The sequence below is a fragment of the Lissotriton helveticus genome, chromosome 3_1, assembly GCF_964261635.1.
Source record: "Lissotriton helveticus chromosome 3_1, aLisHel1.1, whole genome shotgun sequence".
Lineage (NCBI taxonomy): Eukaryota > Metazoa > Chordata > Amphibia > Caudata > Salamandridae > Lissotriton > Lissotriton helveticus.
In genome coordinates this window covers 1,599,251,591-1,599,274,234 of record NC_136061.1, presented here as the reverse complement: position 1 = coordinate 1,599,274,234, position 22,644 = coordinate 1,599,251,591, and positions in this window count along the sequence as shown.

Below are 22,644 nucleotides of genomic sequence, written 5' to 3'. Positions count from 1 at the left end.
GCCCCTTTGCTGTGTGTTGCTTTGTTGGGTTGGCCTGCAGTTGCTGCTTCTGTCTGTGGGCAGTGGAAAGGACTGGACTTTTGTCTTGCTGTGGTTATCATGCTTAAGAAGATTCTCCAAGGGCTTGCAGTAGAGCTTGCCTCCGGTTAAGAAGTCCCAGGGACACAAAGATTTCACCTGCAGCATACTTAACCTCCACTGCTGGGAGTTCTGACCTGCCTTATGGTGCAAAATCCAGTTCTGGGTCCTTGGAGGTTGCTCCTGCTGCAAAGAACTACAAAGAACTGAAGAAACTTTCAAAATCATCGCTTCGCCCTTCTTGCAGCTGTATTTTCCGATGCAGCATTGCCGTGCGGGCGACAATACCGATGCAGAGTCCTGTACGGACCCGAAGATCCGCTGCACACGAGTTTGACGCACTGACTCTGATGCAGGCCCTGTTTTGCAGCTAAAAGAAACTACGCATTGAGACAACGGCTGAAGAAAGTGACACAACGCCTATTGCCGCTGCACCGACCTCCAGAGTGTCCCAGATTTTAACACATTGCACCTGTGCTACACGCGTCTACGACGCAGTACCTCCAGACCAGAACCGTCTTGGGATCGAAGTATCACTTCGCCGACAGTCTGGATTCGATGCACCACTTCTCCTACATGCAGCAGAACTGTTGCATTGCCTCTACAAGAGCTCAGGAACTGACACATTGCTGAGTTTTCCGATGCTTCACTCATCTGCGGCTGTTTTGCCTTGTGGATTTCAACACATTTGAGTAAAAATCACGCATTCAATGTTTCCTATGGACAGAATTGTGTGAAACCTTTTAAAAGTCATAATTTGAGTTGTGTATATTGGATTTTGTCATTTTGGTCTTGCTTGGTTTAGATACAGATCCTTTATTTTTCTAAGCTGGTGTGGTGTCCATATGTAGTATTTTCACTGTGTTACTGTGTGTGTTATGCACAAATACTTTACACATTACCTCTGAAATAAGCCTGACTGCTCGTGCTAAGCTACCAAGGGGGTGAACAGGGATTATCTGGGTGTGTGATCCCCTCTCCTGATTAGGCGGAGGGGTCCCTACTTGGACAGGGTACAAACCACTGCCAACAAGAGACCCCGATTTCTAACAGCAGGTATCCACTTAGTGAGGGTTTATTAGCACTAAGACCAGGTAGGATTCACTCTGGTCCTTCTAGTGCATGGTTTTAACTTTTTACTATTGACTATTTGTTAGTCTAGCCTTAGCCCTGATAAATACCCCTGACTGATATAAGGAACTTAGAATAGGGCAGAAACATGTTGGTGATAAGACGATGGTCTGAACCAATGTTCTCTAATTCCATCACGTGGTTGGTTTTAGATGCACTAAAGGTCACCACTAATAAATGTGAAAACCCAGTTACCTCTAGGTGCTTTTACCTATTTTGTCCAGGAAATTATCTTAAGAACTCCCTCCATCGGGTTTACTGGGAGGTTCAGTCTGGCCTGGTGGCATTGTCCTACCCGGGTGGGGAAAGGTTGCCTATGATGAAGCATATCACATTATGTGAGTGAGGCTTCCTTTTCCAATAAGATTTGTATTTCTACTCCTCTTGGGCTTATTTAGGTATCAGTGATTTGCACCATAACACTAATAAAAATAGCATTGCAGTAGTCACCATACCTTTATTGTATCTGTAAATGTAATTGCATTTACATAGCGCTTACTACCCCAGACGAGGCATCAAAGCGTATTTTGGCAAGTAGCATGCTATTCTGGAAGCAAAAAAAGGATTAGTGGTGAATTATTAAAGGGAAATATGAAATTATTTTGAACTGTGGACATGTGAGTCTGTTGTTTGGATGGAACAAGGATAGTGGAGAGATAGAAGAAGGAAGGGTTTTCATTTATTTAGCTCTTGTTATCCCATATGAGGCGTCGTAGGGCATTTTAGCAAGTAGCACACTACTCCAGAACACAAACAGGATTAGTGGCAAATTAGTATAGGGAAATATTAAATTAATTTGAGTGGTGGACATGTGAGTCTGTTAGTTGCATTGAAAAGGATAGCGGAGGGATAGAAGGAGGAAGGGCATAGAAAGTGTTTATTTGGGGATCATACCAGCAGGAGGAGGTTTGGGATGAGTAGAGGAAATGGTTTAAAAGGCTTGTTTGGGAGATCTGAATAGGAAAAGAGGTTTGAGATGATGCAAGGAGGGGTAGAGGAGGGAAGGGTCTAGAAAGTTATTTTGGGGATCATAGTACTAGAATGGGGTTTGGGATGAGTCATAGAGTGGAAGTAGAGGGTTTATATTGAGAGGTATAGGGTGAGAAATAAGTTAGTGCATTGGGAAGAGTAGTAGATTGAGATTTGAGATTGGATGAGAGTCGTGGTAAAGGATATATTGAGAGAGGTATAGGGTGAGATATAAGGTACATTGGAGATGCTTAACTAGGAGTAAAGTAATAAATATACAGATACATAAGTATATGGAAGGTATATATGCATAAGTAAGGTAATTTATCTAGATTTATGTTGCATTTTATAAACTCAGACTTTCAAGTGTTACTGTACTTTAAGCTATTTTTTTTTATTCATTAGTGAAGCAATTGTAGATGGATAATGTTAGATTTGGGGGTCTTTAGTTGGCACAGGTAGGTACTTGTGACAAATAGGGACCCTTGCCTCTAGTCAGGATAAGGGGATTACACTCCTAAATAACCCCTGCTCACCCCCTTGGTAGCTTGGCACGAGCAGACAGGCTTATCTCAGAGGCAGTGTGTAAAGCATTTGTGACCACATACAGTAACCCAGTGACAAAACTTCAAATGGACACCACACAAGGTTTTTATAACAAATAAGTATTCTTTATATAGATTTAACACAAGACCATTAAACGACAGAAATCCACAATACTATACTTAAAAATGGTCGTTTTAGCTTAGTTCAGTTCAGTTCAGTTCTTAAGATGCGACACTTCGTCAATGTACCTTATGATGCGTTGCGCTTCCACAACAAATAATGTTACAGCGATGGAAATGCTGCAAAGTTCCAGTGCAAAGAAATAAAGACGTAAAGATCTTCCAGATGTGGCATGCTTCTCCGAGGAGGCGAGGAGTCTCGGTTCGATGCGTCAGCTGCAGCAACGACACCGTTGTTCAGTGATTCGATGGCAACAGCCTTGGCTGCGGCACTCTTCTCCGACGTTGCGAGAAGCTTCAGCACAATGCGACAACTACAGCGCTAACAATCACGATGTGACAGCAGCAGCTCCGACGGCGGCGCGCTTCTCCGGGGATGCGAGGCGCTTTTCTCGATGCGGTGCAATATGTCAGCTACAGCGCCGACATCCACAATGCGACGGCAGCAACAGCGACACGCTTCTCCTTCGTTGCGAGACTCTTCTCCTGATGAGGTGCAATATGACAGCTACAGGGTCGACATTCACGATGCGACGGCAGCAGCAGCGACGGCGACACGCTTCCACTTCGTTGCGAGATGCTCGTCTCGATGCGGTGCAATATAACAGCTACAGCAGCAATACCCTCCTTCAGAGTTGCGCCGGCAACAGCAGCAACGGCAACTCGCTTCTTCCTCTTGAGTTGCGCTTCTAGCTCTTTGCGACACGCAGTCCCTTAGAACGCCGAAAACAGCAGCAGGCACTTCCAAAGAACTCTGGGGAGCTGGGGTTTGAAGTATGTTGTCCCTGAGACTTCAGCAGGAGGCAAGCTCTGTTCCAAGCCCGTGGCGATCCTTCATAAGTTGAAAATAAAGCACACAAAGTTCTTTCTCCTTTCTTTGGCAGTCAGGCAACCACTGCAGGCCAATCCCCCAAGCAGAATTTCAGCTTAGGGATAGTCTCTCCTCAGTTTCTTCAGGTTCCTCTCCTCAGCAAAGTTTTCTTCTTGTAGTCCAAAAGTGATCTAATTTCTTGGGATCAGGGTCCCAATACTTATACCCCAAAATCCTTTGTCCTCTGAAAGTAGAGGGGCCTTCGCCTAGTTCAAACCCGTTCTGGAGAACTCTGATTACATGACTCCCTTTCTTTCACAGTGCATGGCAGAAACATCAGACGCCCCACAGGAGGTGGAGCCAGCATTGTGGAGGAAAAGCACAGCCCTGGAGCACTCTGTTGGCATGATTTCTTCTCTCCTTTCACAGTGTAGGGCAGAGATATCAGACGCACCACAGGGGGTGGAGCCAGCACTATGGGGGGGAAGGCACAGTCCTATTCAGGTCCCAGGTGCAACTCCTCCCTCCCATCTAGATGCAGATCTCTCTATTCGCCACTGGGCGGACTCACCCTGTCTCCTGGAATCCGCAAGCCCTGTCACTCAAACTCCAGACAAGGAATACACAACCTAGCAGAGGCAGGCCTGGATAGTTGGACAAGAAAATATCTACTTTCTAAAAGCGGTATTTTCAAACACAGAATGTTAAAATCAACTTCACTAAAAGCTGTATTTTATCATTCTGAGTTCAGGCATTCTAAACTCAAATTTCTACCATGTTCCCTATAAGATGTAATAATATAACTGCCCATTCTGGCCTACGGAGAACAGGTAGCATTGCAATAGTGAAAAATGAAAATGGCTGTAATTCACTATTAGGACATGCCACACACACCAGGGCATGTCCTACCTTATACTTACAATGCACCCTGCCCTTGAGCCTACCATAGGGGTGTCTGATATGAAGAAAATGGAAGGTTTAAAGACTGGAAAGTGGGTGCACTTGCCCAGTCAGCATGGCAGTACCAGACAGCACACAGGCTCTGCAATGGCAGACCTGAGACACACTTTTACAGGCTGCTTCTGTGGGTGGCACAACCAGTGCTGCTAGCCCACTAGCAGCATTTGGATTTACAACCCCTGGGCACACTCAGTGCACTGTACTAGGGTCTGACAAGTAAACCAAACAAGCCAATCATGGAATCACTAATCCATACATCAATGTACAATAGGGAGAGCATATGTGTCGGGTTTGACGTTGGTTCTCTTCGGGGCTGTGTTGCTTGTCCTATAACCTCCCCCACACGACTCTCCTGTAGTCTGAAATGAGTAAGACAGACTACCAAGATCGTCCCGTGAGGGCGGGAAAGGAAGGGGACAGCGGGGAGGGAGATCTGAAATGACAAGGACAAAGAGTTAGAAAACACCCCCCTAGAACCCCCACAAAGGAATATCCTACAATCCTTTCTAGTATCCACAACCTTGTTCTATGCCCTTACCTGTGAAAACAATATAAGGTTATTTGTATTTGGGGAGGAATGATGAGGGCCGAGATTGGGAAAGGAAGCCAACTGCAACAACAAGCACATAAGAACACAATAAACATATGATTACATAAGAGACTATGTTACTTCCTCATTACAAACTACCTACCACTCATACACAGTGTTCTTCTTTAGGCTAGATCTATTCCCTTGATCAAGTACCCGTTTAGCGTCTCCGCTGTAAAGTCAAAATACAAAGTGCATGATAATGATGAAACGAAAGTAGAATCACAAATGAAAATATGGCAGAATAGGTTGAATTCACCCTTATCTCTGTTTCCTGCCAGAGGATTGAGTTTTCTCCCTTTGGGGAAGGAATCCGATTCTTGGCACCCTAGTGTTTAACGAAACACGTAATCACCTTCCACAAACATAGACTGAATAACCAGTTCTAATCACAGTATCTATATCACTAACGTACAAGATGTTAGTGGAACAGAAAGCAATACTCTAGTTTGCATGGACTATACACAAAACCTCTCCCCGCATTGAGAACGCAGAACAGCGTCTCGTCCAACGGGAAGAGGAGCAAAAACCTTGTTAACTCACAAAGTCAATTCACGGTTCTTTGTTAGTGCACACAGCCGTAATGCACTCTCGCTTTGATCCAAAGTCTTTGACCCGACCCAACGCGGGGTGAAACAAGAGACAAAGTCGGATAATGATTCTCCACACAGAGCTTACCGCTACCTCTCCTCACCGACTCGTCATGGCAAATAATTATCGGCACCGCGAGTAAGTGCCGACAGTGTTTATTTCCGGGATAGTGCATGACCGACGTCTTGGAGCGTGACGTCGTTTCCCGGCTTTCTGGGAACTAGAGTTTATTCCGTGCGGTCGCCATTTCTCCCGCATTAGGCGGACAGCGGCCATACACGGTGGAACCCTGACAGTACATCCCCCTTCACAAGGGACGCTGTCCAGCCATGGGCTTCCCGGGAAATAGCCGATGGAACTTCACAACCAAACGAGGAGCATGAACCAAACGCTCCGGTTCCCATGAGTTTTCCTCCTGGCCATATCCCTTCCAGGAAATTAGGTATTGCAGACGTCCCCTCACCCATCTGGAATCAAGAACCCCCCGAACCTCATATTCACGGTCCTGCTGAACCCAGATCGGTGACGGAGCCCTCTGGACTGGACAAAAAGAGGGCTTCAACAGGGATACATGAAAAACAGGATGGATCTGCAGATGGGCAGGCAAACCCAACCTAACCGACACAGGAGTCATGTGTTTCTCTACATGAAACGGCCCAATGAACCTAGGATTAAACACACTGTGTTTCTTGAACCTGATGTTCCGTGTAGACAACCACACCAGGTCCCCCTTCTTGTACACAGGGCAAGGCCTACGATGTTTATCGGCCTGCACCTTGTACGTTCTCTTAGCCTGGACAAGATTCCTGCGCGTCTCCGAGAGTATTCGGCGTATGCACAGCAATCTGGCCCTGACGTCTGTCAGCTTGACGTTATCGTTCGGGAGCAACAAGGGACTGACTCTAGGGTGGTGACCATACGTACAAAAAAAAGGAGAATGAAGCGTGGAGGAATGTTGCGAGCTATTATATGCCACCTCAGCCACCCACAGCCAATCCACCCACGCGTCGGAATTGGTCTGGACATAGCATCGCAGATACTGCTTCAGGGTCTGATTAAGTCTTTCAGTCTGACCATCAGTCTGGGGATAGACGCTGGTAGACAAGGAGGGGGACACCTGTAATGCAGAACACCACGTCTGCCAGAATCGGGCAGTGAATTGAGCCCCCCTGTCCGACACTATCACCCTTGGTAGACCATGTAACCTGACTACATTCTCTAAAAGGAGATGCGCCAAACGACCAGCCGTAGGGACCTGATTACAAGCTATAAAATGCCCCATCTTGGTCAGATAGTCCACCACCACCAGTATAGCTGTTTTTCCCTGATCCTTAGGGAGCCCGATAATAAAGTCGACTGAAAACCTCTCCCATGGTGTTTCGGGGGTAGGCAAAGGCTGCAAAAGTCCCTGTGGTCGTTGATGGTCAGATTTCATTTGAGCGCATTTCGTACACTTCTTTCCCCATTGCATTAAGTCACACCTTATTGAAGGCCACCAGAACTGCCTCAAGGCTTTTTCAAGTGTTTTTACCGATCCCATATGACCGGCCCAAGGCGCTTCATGACACCAAGTAAATACTGTTTTTTGCAGAGTCCGTGTAGGAACAAGAACTTGAGATCCCCTCATAGGCACTCCGTGTCTCAACCTCCACTCCGGATGATGTCTAAGCCACGTTCTCCACACACAGGTTTGTATTCCCTTACGTACATCTTGCAGAAAATCCCCCGTCTGAGTCACACCCACAACGTTGGCGGGATCAATGATGGACCTGCTAGGTGTTACGGCATGCATCGCTGGGTTCTCTTGTCTCGTCAAAGCATCCGCCTTTTTATTCTCACTGCCGGGTCTAAACGTGACGATGAATTGATATTCCTCGAAGAATAACATCCAGCGCAGCTGTCTAGGCGTAAGGTGACGGGCCGCACGTACAAACTGAAGATTCCTGTGGTCCGTATAGACCGTCACCCTATGGGGGGCGTGGCTTAGACTCCGACGGGCATGGACGCTTGAGCCCCGAGCTCCGGGCCCGATCCCGGTGTTTATCCTGATCCGGACCCCGCACTGCAGCGCCGACGACTCGGTGAGGTGCCTAGGGGTGGCGGACCATCCTGGCAGCGGTTGGGCACGGAGAGAGGTCCCCGGGAGCAGCGGACCTGGGAACCGGCGAGGCCCCGCCTGTAACTTTCGGCCATCTTGCCTGAGGCCTACTGCGGCCGGCAGATCCCCGGCCTCAATTAGCACAGAGCCACCGGGATGCACGAATCGCCGTGGGCGGGTGGAGACCGGCGCTTGCCCACCATCGGCGCCCCGTCGACCATCGGAGCGGGCGCCCAGCACCGGTGCCCGCGGACGGCGGCGGCAACGGCATAGCGGCTGGCGGCGCTTGGAGGAAGCTGGGGACGACGGAACGCCTGGGAAGCGGTGGTGCACTGGGTGAGGCCCCCGGGGACAGCGACCCTTAACATTGGCGAGGCCCCGCCTGCAGCTGTTGACCATCTCGCCTGTGACTTGCTCTAGCCGCCGGCCCCCCGGCCTCCATCAGCGGGGGGCCGCTGGGAGGCCTGAACCGCCGCCAGCGAGCGGGGATCGGCGCTCGCCCATCATTGGCACCCTGACGAGCATTGGGGTGGGCGCCCTATCCTGCTATCTGCAGACAGCTGTGGTGGTGCTGCAGCAGTTGGTGGCGCATGGAGGTGGCGAGGGAAGGCGGAACGCCTTGGTGGTGATTGGATGCGGAGTGAGGCCCCTGGGGACAGCAACCCCGGAACCTGCGGGGCCCTGCCAGCAACCGCCGGCCATCTTGCCTGGGGCTCCCAGGCCTGCATTTACGAGAAACTGTAGGGAGACCTGCCTCGCTGTGGCTGGGGGAGACTGGTGCTTGCCCTGTACTGTCGCCCGCGAGCATCTGTAGCACTGAAGTGGCAGGCGGTGGCTCGTAGTGGTGGTGCTCGGTGAATTGAACCACGGCCCCATCGCCCCTGAGCCGCGGTGCGATCGCCGGAGGAAAACAGCGACTTGGTCCAGATCGGGTATTGCACCGCTCTGTGTGGGGAGCGCCGCCAGTTGGAGGCCTGAACGGAGGGGAGGCCCCATTGGAGGACACTGAGGCTGGCAAGTGGTATCCCGTTGGGCCGGCGGATGCTTGTTAGACCCACGGCGTCATCTGGAGCGTGGGCTGGAACCTGGACTTTCCTACACGTACGGCCACCCGGCCCCTAACCCTGGTGCACTTCCTGGAAGGAGAGACTGCGGCACGGCTCCTTTTGCGGTAGGGGCGCCTTGAGGAGTTGGCTTCTGGCGCTTGGCACGATTTACGAGGCCGGGGGTTCCACCATGGGGAAACCCCGAAAGGGAGCGGGCACGGCGCCGGCGGACCGGGCTGAGGACCTGCCGGAGGTGCAAGGCCAGAATGCGTCAGAGGGCCAGGGTGCGGGGCTCCAGCAGCGGCAGTTGGATCAGATCCTCAAAGCAATAGGGGACACCAAGGAGGCGCTAAGGCAGGACATTGCGCAGGTGTCGACGGGCCTCGGCCTGCTGAAGGCGGACCACGACAAACTTGCCGATCGGGTCAAGTCCGCGGAGCTTGTGTTGGAGACATTGGAGCCGGCCCAGAAGGTGACGGATACCACGTTGGAGGATTTGTTGCGCAGGGTGCACCACCTGGAGAGAAGAGCGGAGGATGCTGAAGGGCGCAACAGGCGCAATAACATTCGGGTGGTGGGATTGCCGGAAAATATCGAGGGGGCGAAATGGTTTCCTTTCTGGAGAACTGGCTGCGGGATGTGGTGGTCCCCGAGGGCCTGACGCACTTCTACACGCTTGAGAGGGCTCACAGGGTCCCGGCGAGACCGCTGGCTCGGGGCTGCCCCCCCCGACCAGTGGTGGCGCACCTGCTGCACTTCAGAGACCGGGACATTATCCTGCGACAGGCCAGGACAGCTGGCGCTTATAAGGTGGACAACGCCTCGGTGTCTCTCTTCCCCGACTACTCTCAGGAGGTCCGGCGCAGCCGCTTCTCCTTCTTGGCGGTCAAGAGGGCCCTTCGTGATGAAGGAGTGCAGTACTCCTTGCTGTTCCCTGCGCGCTTGAAAGTGATGGTGGACGGTGTGGCGACATTTTGTGATACGCCAGATGACGCTTGGCAGTGGTTGGAACGGTACCGTGTGGGCAAAGATGGCACTGGTACTTGGGCTGGGGCAGCGGAGGAGCGACCGAAACCACGCCGGAGTAGACGCAACCGAAGACGAGTGCGGAGCAGGAGTTCCCCGTCCACATCGCAGACTGAGCTGGAGAGGCAGGCTGCCCTGCAGGCGGTTTCAATTATCTCTGGAGTGGTGACAGAGGCCCCCTTACTGGACTCGGGCTCCCGGCTGGGCTCTGATGAGGCGGATTTGAGAGGCTCTGATGGGGGTTCTGAGAAAGGACTTGGAGGGCTGCCTCAGGTTACCCCACAAACGGCCGATGGATTGATGGATGAATGATCCTCCCAGTTGCTGAGTAAAGGACAGTAAGGAGTCAGGCTCAACCGCGGTGTTGACACTGTGGGGGTTGTTGGGGGACCGTTACATGTTTAAGGGGGTTGTCAGTGTGCCGGTGGGGTCCTCTGGGGTTGAACTCAACTGTAGGCCTATTGATGGTGGCTAAACTTGAATTGAAATGTATTACTTGGAATGTGCGGGGGCTCAACTCTATGAGGAAGCGATATAAGGTACACGCGTATTTGGTCCGCAGGGGGGTCCAGGTAGCCTTCTTACAGGAGACACACTTAACTCAGGCGAAAGGGCAGGCGCTGCAAAGGCGATGGAGGGGGCAACTCTTTTATACCACCTACTCTGCTTATGCCAGGGGAACGCTGATCTGGGTGCGCACAGGTGTCCCCTTTCACCCTATGACGACTATGATAGATTCAGACTGGAGGTTTGTGGCTGTGTTAGGGCGTCTCGATGGCCGGGGCGTTACGCTTTGCAGTGTATATGTCCCGAATTCTGATCAGGCTGCATTCTTCTCGCTGCTTTCGGGGAGGCTGGCGTCCCTATTGGTGGGCACGGTGTTTATGGGGGGGGACTTTAATTCGGAAATGGACGTGATGATGGATAGCTCCCACCCCCCGTTGGCGCAGTCGGCGGTGCGCGGTGTGGCAAAGGCGAGGAGGACTTGGCAGGAAAAAGGGGGGCTTTTGGATGCCTGGCGTACGCACCACCCTGCAGATAGGGATTATTCCTTTTACTCCGCACCCCATGACCTTCACGTGCGCCTTGACACTGTTCTCTGCACGCCTGGGGCAAAGGAACTCACTCGTGGCAGCGAATACCTAGCGAGGACTATATCAGATCATAACCCTTGCTTGCTTATGGTTCTCTGGTCGAGACAGCAGCAGTCGGTTCCAACATGGAGACTGAACCCGCTAGCGCTGGAGGATCCGGTGTTTAGCGCGGAGATACGGGAGGGCATAGGGCACTACTTTCAAGAGAACGCGGGGTCCGCGACTACTAGGGCACATGAGTGGGATGCTTTTAAAGTGGTGATACGAAATTAATGAACAATTCCTGGATTATTACACGGAGCTCTACCGGAGCAGGTTGAGGGTACCTCCAGCTGGCTTGGATGCCTTCTTAACGGAGGCGCAGTTACCGCAATTAGACTCGGAGCAAGGGGACGCGTTGGGCGCTGCTATATCATTAGGGGAGATTAGGGCAGCGGTCAAACACATGGCCAGGAAAAAGACACCGGGGGCCGACGGCCTACCGGTGGAATTTTACGCCTCGTACATTGACCTCCTGGCGCCTCAATTACACCAGATGTATAGTGAGGCCTGGGAACTGGGCAGGCTTCCTTTGTCTGCTAGAGAGGCGCTCATAGTGTCGTTGTTGAAGAAGGACGGGCTACCCACAGCTAAGACGGCTTACCGTCCGCTCTCGATGCTCACTGTGGATTATAAGGTGCTGAGCAAGATCTTGGCCGCGCGGCTGTCTGTGCACATGCGTACGCTGGTGCATTCGGATCAGTCGGGCTTCATCCCCACGCGGAACACCTCAACATGCATACGGCGATTGATACAGGTAATGGATATCGAGGGAGAGGGCCCACCTGGCGCGGCAGTGCTGTCGGTGGATATCGAAAAAGCGTTCGATAGTGTGGAATGGTCGTATCTGTTTTGTGTGCTTCGTAGGTTCAGATTAGGAGATGGCTTTGTCCGTTGGACGCGACTGCTGTATGACTCCGCCACCGCCAGGGTCCGTACGGGTCGCTCGGTGTCGGTGGCGTGCCCAGTGGTGCGAGGCACCCGACAGGGTTGTTACTTGTCTCCGCTCCTCTTCGCGTTGGCGATCGAGCCTCTAGCGGTACGAGCCCGGCAGGGACAGTATTTTAGGGGGGTGCTGCCGCGCGGCGACCTACATTATATCTCCCTGTATGCCGACGACCTCTTGCTGTATCTGGCTGATGTGGAGACCTCGGTGAGAGGCGCACGGGTCCTCCTCCGGGAGTTTGGCGAGCTGTCGGGACTACATGTTAACTGGTCCAAGACCTGTTTGTTCCCGCTGATGCCGCGGTGCGTCCGGCCCGCTAAGTTGGGGGGACTGCGCTGGGAATCTGAGTGCTTGCTGTACCTTGGTGTTTATATTTACCACACTCATTCGCTCATCTATGAGGGGAATGTGGGCAGAGCACTAAGGGGCATTAGGGGCAGCATGTGGTTTTGGCGTACCCTTCCGCTCTCCGTGGCAGGATGAATTGCGCTGTTAAAGATGGTGGCCCTCCCGCGGCTGCTTTATTTTTTTCGAACACTACCGGTATGGATTCCGGCTTCCTTTTTTCGGATGCTGCGGTCGATGGTGATAGGGTTAATCTGCGGCTCCGGTAGGAGACGTGTGGCCCTGAATACCCTGCTCAGATCGCGGGAGGAAGGAGGTCTGGCGGTGCCTGATTTTGAATGGTACTACCAGGCAGCGCAGCTGCAATGGCTCACGCAGGCTGTGGCACGGGAGTTTAGAGGTCCGGACGGTCCACAGGGTAGAGTTATTCAGCGCCATATCTTGTCCTTCATAGTGCTCCAGCAGGGGCTCCGGTTGGACCAGCTCACTCTCGAGCTACGCACCCTTCGCCGATGGTGGCTGCGTAGCCAGAAACGGGTGGGAATTCCCAACCCATAGGCCCTGGAGATCCCTCTGGGCGTGTGCACTGCCCTCCCTCATGGCGGGGATTGGTCAGCGCTAGCGGGCTGGGAAGAACGTGGTGTCCACATGATAGGGGACCTGTATAGGGATGGTACTTTACTGCTGTTCCCCGAACTGCAGAGCGTCTTTGATTTACCAAGGGGTGATTTTCTGTTACATACAGCCTTGGTGTCGGGAATACAGAAACACTGGAAGACGGGTCTGGCAGAGCCACCCACATCATTGGGCTGTCAATATGTTACGATGGCTGCTGGCACTTTCAAGGCTATCACCTGTTTATACAGGAGATTGGCACTGGAGGGACCACCACCCTTAGATCGGTTGAGGGAACCCTGGGAGGAGGACCTCGGCCAACCGATACCGGAAGCGACCTGGCCACAGCTCGTACGGCGAGCCTGGAAGGGCACGCGCAATGTTCGGTTCCGGCTAGTCCAATATTTTACGCTACACAGGGCTTATTGGTCGCCAGTTAAAATACAGCAGATCTTTGTGGGGGCTCATTCAGTGTGCCCTCGATGCGCTGTGGAAGGAGCCGGCTTTGGCCATATGTTTTGGTCCTGTGCGGGACTGGGCACGTACTGGACTGATGTTATGGCGTGTTTGAATGAGGTCACGGGGCGTCAAGTTGAAGTGAATATGGGGACCTGCCTTTTACTCTGGTTTCCACACTCACCAGCCACTAAAATTACAAGTAAATTCCTTGACTTGGGGTTGATTATGGCTAAGAGGGAACTCACTATGCACTGGAAGTCTAGGGGGGGCCCAAGCTGTCTGAGATGGCGGGGGAGTTTCCAACAATGGGCAAATAGTGAAGGGACTCTTAGAATGCAATTAGCCAGACGCACTTCTAACGATAAAGCGCTGGAAGCGGCCAGGGCGTGGGTTGCACTGGTAGCGGACCTTCAATCGACAATAGAGGCTAGTGAGGGGGAGGGGTTGGCGACGCCAGTGGATCAGACACTTGAACCCGATGCGGGGGGAGCGGGGGTATCTGCGGGAGGCGAGGATGGCTAGGCCAAGGTACTCCAGTACATGTTATGGGTTACACACCTGTGCAAAACGAATGACAGATCACTGGGACCATATGCTATGTTTTCCATGTTATTTGGATCATCGAACTTTTGATGACTATGTTTATGGCTATCTTCGGAGGAGTTGGGTGATGCAGCACAAATTTTTATATTACGCTATAGGGGAGGGAGGTGGAGGCACACTGATTAGGGGGGGTGGGAGTAGTGGGGGAGGGGAGACAGGGATGTAGAGAGCAACGGGGGATGCGGGATAATGTTACCTTATACTGGAATTATGCTGTACTGACGTAAACCTGCTTCTGCTATCTATATGTAAGATGTTTGACAAAACTTAATAAAAATCTGTTAAAAAAAAAAAATAGACTGTCACCCTATGAGTAGCACCCAGCAGCCAATGTCTCCATTCCACAAACGCATCATGTATGGCCAACAATTCTTTTTCCGCGATGGTATAATTCATCTCTGCGGGACTGAGTTTCCTCGACATGAAGGCAATGGGGTGTAACACTCCGGTAGCTTCCTCCCTTTGTGACGATACCGCTCCTACGGCAACTTCAGAGGCATCAGCCTCCACCACAAAAGGTAGGTCAGGGTTGGCATGAGTTAGAACGGGCGCCGTGGAAAACACTTTCTTCAACCCGTCAAACGCTCTTTGTGCTTTTGAATCCCAAACAAACAGAACGTTTTTTTGTGTAAGACGGGTCAAAGGTGTTACCAGAGCAGAAAATCCACGAATGAATCGCCGGTAAAAATGGCGAATCCCAATGGACATTGGATGTCTTTTACAGTGTTCGGACGAGGCCACTCCTGTATAGCCTTTACCTTTTTCTCAGCCATGATTTGACCCGAGGGAGTGAGCATTACCCCATAGAACTCTACCGTAGCCACGTGAAATTCACATTTCGTGATTTTACAATACAACCAGTGCTGTCGCAAGGCCTGAAGAACTTGGCTCACTTGTGTTACATGTTCTTCGGTGGTGTTGGAATATACCAAAATGTCGTCTATATACACGACAACAAAATGGTCAAGGTATTCCCTCAGAACCTCATTGAGAAAGAACTGGAAGGCGGCTGGGGCGTTACATAGCCCGAAGGGTATCACCAGATATTCAAAGAGCCCATACCGCGTCTTGAAGGCCGTCTTCCATTCGTCGCCGTGTCGAATACGAACAAGATGATATGCACCACGCAAATCGAGCTTTGTATATATGGTGGCGGAACGGACTTAATCTAACAACACCGGAATCAAAGGCAACGGGTATTGATTCTTAATCGTAATGGTATTCAAGGCTCGATAGTCAATACAGCACCTTTTTTCTCCATTAGCCTTAGGTATAAAAAAACAACGGCGAGGCTGCAGGCGATCTCGACGGCCGTATATACCCTATGGCCAGGTATTTATCCAGGTATTCCCGCAAGTATTCGTTTTCAGGCACCGTTAGAGCATAGAGACGTCCATTCGGCACCACCGATCCTGGAAGAAGGTCTATTCGGCAGTCGTAGGCTCTGTGCGGAGGGAGTTCTTCGGCCTGAATATCACTGAATACGTCCTCAAATGCTTCATAACAGTGTGGCAAAGATACCTCTTTTTCAGCTGCTGTGGCTATACCATGGATTGAAGCCAAGACCTTTGAGGGGCCCTCTGACTCGACCATACAATGTGACTGACAATACTCTGATGCAAACCGTATCGTCTTGGTGGACCAGTGTATGGTTGGTTCATGTTTTTGTAACCAGGGAAGCCCCAGGATAATGCCATATTGGGGTGCCTGAATTATATTGAAGGACAACTGTTCATGATGGTTTCCGCTATAGGTGAGGTCGTATTCAGGGGTATGAAACTTAATAGGACCGGCTATTAATTCACTACCGTCCACAGCGTACACCATTTCTGGCTGTTGTTTCTCAAGTAGCCGTACACCCAATCTTTTTGCTTCTGCAAAATCCATAAAACATCCTGTTGCACCAGAATCCACCATGGCCTTGACGTTTTTTACTTCAGAATCGACAACCAATGACATGGCCAAGAACAAATGATTAACCTCCTGGTCCTGGCCAGGTAATACTAAAGGGATAACATTCCGGCTTGATAGGTCCCCTTCATTCGCCTTCAAGCACTGGAGTTTTCTGACTTCTTCTCACTGCTTCCTGCTACGGTTTGTCCTGATCTGCTCTTTCCTGGCTTAGGCTTCACCGTACAGTCCCTCAAATAGTGCCCTTTTTTGCCGCAGTATAAACAAAGACCGAACTTTCTGCGGTGTTCCTTTTCATGTAGCGTCAAAGCAGCTCTCACTGCTCCAATTTCCATAGTTTCCGAGGAGGTACTTGATTTCTCTGCTTGTCCCCCTTTATCGTATGACAAAACAGGCTGTTCTTTTTTCTTAGTGTCGCCTTTTCTTTCGCGCATTCTGTGATCTAACCGCAAGGTCAGTTTGATAAGGGCCGAGCAGGAACGAGGCTGTGGATCTATATGGGCCAATACGTCCTTCATCTCATCGTTTAGTCCTTGGTAAAACAAGGCAGACTGTTTGATTTCAGGCCAGTCTGTCTCTGCTACCAGACGACGAAAGTTGTTCAAGTAGGTTACCAAGTCTGAGGTGCCTTGCTTCAAGACTAGCAGCTCCCTGTCTGCGGTGAATGTTTCAGCTCTACGATCAAAGGTTTTTTCGAATTCTGCTCTGAACTCGTCCCAATCATAGAGGAGGGGATCATCTCGCCGAACCACAGGGAGTGCCCATTGTGCTGCCTCCCCCCCTAAGTAGGAAATGAGAAAAGCAACCCTAGCCTGGTTGGTGGTGAACATCTTGGGTTTGCACATAAAGTGTAAAAGTACTTGTGTCATAAACACCTGAACCTTTTTGATGTCCCCGTAAAAGCGCTCCGGAGGTGCCAAAGGAATTTGCGTAGGCATTTCTACCACTACCGAAGTAGAGGGAGCAGGGACAGACCCAGCATCAAAAGGGTTCCCCTGCATTCGGTCTATTCTAGCCCTTAGTTGTGCTGTCTCGGCTCTAGAGGCCGCCACCTCCCTGTTGGAGGCCGCTAGCTCCGTCTGCACCAAAACCAAAGCTGCCAAGACGTCATCTATAGAAGCCATGGTATCGGCAACACAGCCAAGAAGAGAAGAACAATCGTGGGCAGATAATTCTGTCGGGTTTGACGTTGGTTCTCTTCGGGGCTGTGTTGCTTGTCCTATAACCTCCCGAACACGACTCTCCTAGAGTCTGAAATAAGTAAGACAGACTACCAAGATCGTCCCGTGAGGGCGGGAAAGGAAGGGGACAGCGGGGAGGGAGATCTGAAATGACAAGGACAAAGAGTTAGAAAACACCCGCCTAGAACCCCCACAAAGGAATATCCTACAATCCTTTCTAGTATCCACAACCTTGTTCTATGCCCCTACCTGTGAAGAAAATATAAGGTTCTTTGTATTTGGGGAGGAATGAGGGCCGAGATTGGGAAAGGAAGCCAACTGCAACAACAAGCACATAAGAACACAATAAACATATGATGACATAAGAGACTATGTTACTTCCTCATTACAAACTACCTACCACTCATATACAGTGTTCTTCTTTAGGCTAGATCTATTCCCTTGATCAAGTACCCGTTTAGCGTCTCCCCTGTATAGTCAAAATACAAAGTGCAGGATAATGATGAAACGAAAGTAGAATCACAAATGAAAATATGGCAGAATAGGTTGAATTCACCCTTATCTCTGTTTCCTGCCAGAGGATTGAGTTTTCTCCCTTTGGGGAGGGAATCCGATTCTTGGCACCCTCGTGTTTAACGAAACACGTAATCACCTTCCACAAACATAGACTGATTAACCAGTTCTAATCACAGTATCTATATCACTAACGTACAAGATGTTAGTGGAACAGAAAGCAATACTCTAGTTTGAATGGACTATACACAAAACCTCTCCCCGCATTGAGAACGCGGAACAGCGTCTCGTCCAACGGGAAGAGGAGCAAAAACCTTGTTAACTCACAAAGTCAATTCACGGTTCTTTGTTAGTGCACACAGCCGTAATGCACTCTCGCTTTGATCCAAAGTCTTTCACCCGACCCAACGCGGGGTGAAACAAGAGACAAAGTCGGATAATGATTCTCCACACAGAGCTTACCGCTACCTCTCCTCACCGACTTGTCATGGCAAATAATTATCGGCACCACGAGTAAGTGCCGGCAGTGTTTATTTCCGGGATAGAGCGTGACCGACGTCTTGGAGCTTCTGGGAACTAGAGTTTATTCCGTGCGGTCGCCATTTCTCCCGCATTAGGCGGACAACGGCCATACACGGTGGAACCCTGACAATATGTACTTTAGCACTGATCAGCAGTGGTAAAGTGCCCAGAGTCATAAAACCAACAAAATCAGGTCAGACAAAATACCGGAGGAAGGCAAAAAGTTCAGGGATGACCATGCAAAAAGGGCTAAGTCCAACCGATAGGTATGACAAAAATGCACTAATTTATGGAGTGACCTATATACATTTTAACCATAGAATAAAAAAACAAAAGTTATATGTACATTGGTTAAGCAGAACTAACGAATATCTATATTTTTATAAACATGATTATTATACACATTTATACAAAGGAATACACACATCTAGGTACACACATATAATCCAAATAATTTCTTATGTAGGGATATGCTGTATATTTATGTTTGAGTATGGTGGTTATGTGGGGAAGAGTAGTCTTCTGAAGATAAGGTGGTTGTACGTGGATCTTCTATTCAGGTGTAAAGAGTTCCACCTATGTTTTTTTCTTGTATGGTGGGATTTTGAGTCGAAGTGCCAATCTAGAGCGGAGGTTCCTTTGTTGAATGTATTTGGTTATTTTATTCCTCATGAAGAGCGGCCCTGTTCCATGTATCGATTTGTGGGTGATACAAAGCAGCTTGGATATGGATCTTATTGCAACTGTTAACCAATGTAGGGCCTTCAAGGCAGGGGGAATGTGGGCTTGTGGCTTTATATGTAAGAGTAGTCTGGCAGCAGAGTTCTGAATCTGTTGTATTCTTTTCATAGTTGGTAAAGATGATCCATGGTAGAGGCTATTGGTGTGATCAAGTTAAGACACAACAAGAGAGATAGCAGCCTGGACCTTGTGTGGAAATATCGAGGTGGAGGAAGATGTGCAGGGTTTTTACAGTAATGAAGCTGGATCTTGCTAGTTTGTCCATTTGGGCATTCATTGATAGCTTGGAGTCCATCTTAAGTCTGAGGTTTCTTACTTCCTTAGATACTTTAGGCAGTGTTCCCAGATCATCAGGCCAGACGGTGAGTGGGTCATAATTTTTACAATTGCCACATGTAAGTGTATCCGTTTGGAAGCATTCAATATGAGATGGCTCCATGTAATCGACTGATCAACAGCTCTGAGGCAACTGAAAATGTGTTAGTCTTTGGGGCTTTCCAGTTTAAGGAGTATTTGTGTGTCATCTGCATAGTTAGAATGTATGACGTTACAACGAATTCCGTTGCAACGCATGCCTTTACCACGCATGCGTTACAACGGAATTCGTTTTCCACGCATAACCTTTACCTAGAATGCTTGCGTGGTGACGTCATACGTCGTTAAGAGAAAGCAGAAGTTTATTTTCCGATTTCTCTTAAACTACGCTGATTAAATACATAACCCAACGTGACTTCAGGTGAGTTTTTTTTTGGGGGGGGAGACCCCCCTAAGCCCCCCTTTTTTTACTTTTTACCTTTACCACATATACCTTTACTACAAAACTCGGAGTAAAGGTATGCGTGGTAAAGGCTTTCGTGGTAACCACGCATGCGTTGTACTGCATGCGTGGTTAAGGATTTCGTGGAAACGGCTTCGTTGTAGTGGCCGTTTCCCGCATAGTTATAGCATGTGAGGTGAAATTAATTGCTCAGTGCCGGTAATGACTTCATGTAGATGTTGATAAGCATGGGTGAGATGATAGAGCCTTGAGGGACCCTCTGCTTTTGTGAAGTACGGTTTGGATGAGAAAGGTCAGGGTTTTTGAAGGTATGATGTGATTCATTCGAGAGCAGTCCCTCGTTGCCGGCTTCGTATAATCTTTGTATTAGAGTGTCATGGTCAACTATGTCAAAGGCAGCTGAGAGGTCCAAGAGATGCAGTGCAGCAACCCTGTTCCAGTCAACTGTGTTCTTAAGGTCAAAACAGATGGCAATGAGGACAGACTGTGTCTCTTACTGGAAATCCTCTTTGGAAGTCTGAAAGTGTGGTATTTAGTATCAGAGAGTGACGTATAAGAGGGCTGGCTGAGTTATGCAGCAGGTACCTTTTATCAGCATCTTGCTGCTTGCCTTTTCCTGAGCACCATCATTTGGCTCGATCAAGGTTATTGGCATGTGCAGATAGGAATCTGTTTTGTTGTGAGGAGAAAATCCTAAAGGCAGAGCCCATCTTTGTTTCTCCCAGTGGTGCTACTCACAAAGACCAATGGCTGCCAGATATAATATGCTCATAAGTAATTGTGGTCATGTTTTAAGAACTCTAGTTTGAGGCATGCCACATGCCTTCAAGTTGTGGAAAGCATCACCTGAACCAAAGTCTCTAACTGTCCTACAGAAGAGACACGCTGAAAGAAGAAACCACTTTAGACCTGTCCCAGGACCATGAGAGTGGAATGAAAATCCCCGTTTGCTACAAGACAAAGTGGGACTAAAATTTCATCACTTGTTTCCAGATTTTGCGCTGACTGAAGAGGTGTTAATCTGCAAAATAGGAACGTTTTGGAGATGCAGGGCTTGTGTAACTGGTAGCCTGCCCCTCTCTCAGAGGTGAAGGGGCATCACCTGAAAAGACTGTAAGTAGTGCTGAAGAAACTGCAGGACTATCATGGCACTAGAGCCTGCCTGGCTGCTGTGAGAGGAGAGTTTAAAATACTCCAGGAGAACTAAGCTTCTGTGAACACATTATAGGATAGCCCAGATGTGCAGACTAGTGTGGAAGCAAAGCAGAGTCACCATGAGTGTGGCAGTGTGTCTCCCTGCCTCCTTTATCAGTGTTAAATGACCAATGGTGAGCAGTGCCCAAGACCAATGAGAGGGAGCAATGCAATAGCTGAGTACTGTAGAGGGTCTCCCTGCCTTCAGATCCCTACTTGAATTATAAACAGAGAACTACCGCCCATCAAGAAGGAAAAAAGAGTGAGAGAATATTACTGCATCCATGGATTTCAAAGACTGTGTCTTACACTTGAAGTCCTGTGCTGATTCTGTGAGTGAGCAGACAGTCGTTGAAGACTAACGAATCTCATGCACCAGACAGTGGGCTGCTTGGGAGGGGAGCTTTCGACCTGTTCATGGGCTGGAACTTGCAGCCCCACCTGCTCACCAGTCATGGCCATCATGAAGCTCCTGAACAGTATCAGAGGAAGGTGGAACTGAAGCGCATTTGGATATAGAATGAGTGCCTCATTGTAGAACCAGCTTTTTGGAGACCCCTACCCAATGGGAGAGTCAAAGCCAGCGGTGCAGGGGGACACCTAGAATCTACGGGTTCTTCTTGCATAAATCATACATTACCAAAGAGACCAGGAGAACCAGCCGTGGAGGGAAGTAAGTTATTTATTAGCTCAAGCTAAGGACAGGGTCCCAGAATGGTACAAAGACAATTCTATGGAGACTGCTGCTTTACTCCACAGCGTACACATATTTATAGCGCTAGCCACGCCCATTTGCACAGTACAAGTCCCTTATTTCGATAAGTTCCTCATCTGACAAGTTCTTCGTCAGTCTCGTGTGGTGCAATCGTGGCCAGGGGACATCTGTCTCTGATTGCACAATGTACGCAGCCCCCGTGCTTCCTTGCCCAACTTGTGTGGTCATGGGGCACAGCCTCCTGCTTCCTCCATCAGTTGATGTGGTCATGGAGCACAGCCTCGTGCTTCCTCGTCCACATAGTGTGGTCATGGGGCAGCTGGTCGTGACAGGCTGAGTTACCAAGAATGGACAGGATGTGGCTGAGTCTCTGGTACAACTGGGTGGTGAGGCACACAGGCAGCTTCTCAGAATCGGCTCGATCACAAGGAGCAGGGAGGGTTGGGCAAGTTTCAACAGGAACGTGGAAAGCAATTCTTCATCAGGTTGCCGAGAGCATGGCAACACAAAATAGAGTCATGTGGGTAATTTTAAAATATAGTTCAACAGTCCCTCCTTTTGCCATGCAGAGGCAACAATCAATCGTCGTCTAGGTCAATGTCCATCATTTCCTGGACCTCTCTCTCAATCATCATCATGGCATTGTGATAGTGTAATTTCATTTGTTTGGGTGTCAAAGAGGTTGCACAGAGCCCACATAGCGCGGGCAAGCATTGAACACAGAGGCAGCAAGAGAACAATGCGGCTGCATTGATGGCAATGAAAATCATTATCTTCCATCCCCACTGAGATACAATGCTCCAAAACCAGCTGGTTAGGGACCATGAACCCTCATCCTGATGGATGTCGGAATCAATTTTATGCAGTCTCTGTATTGCTTGGTAGACTGTTGGTGCATTATCAGCTTTGTAGATGCAGCAGCTTGTCCTGATCAATGTGCAGACTCCCCCACGGTCTGCCAGTA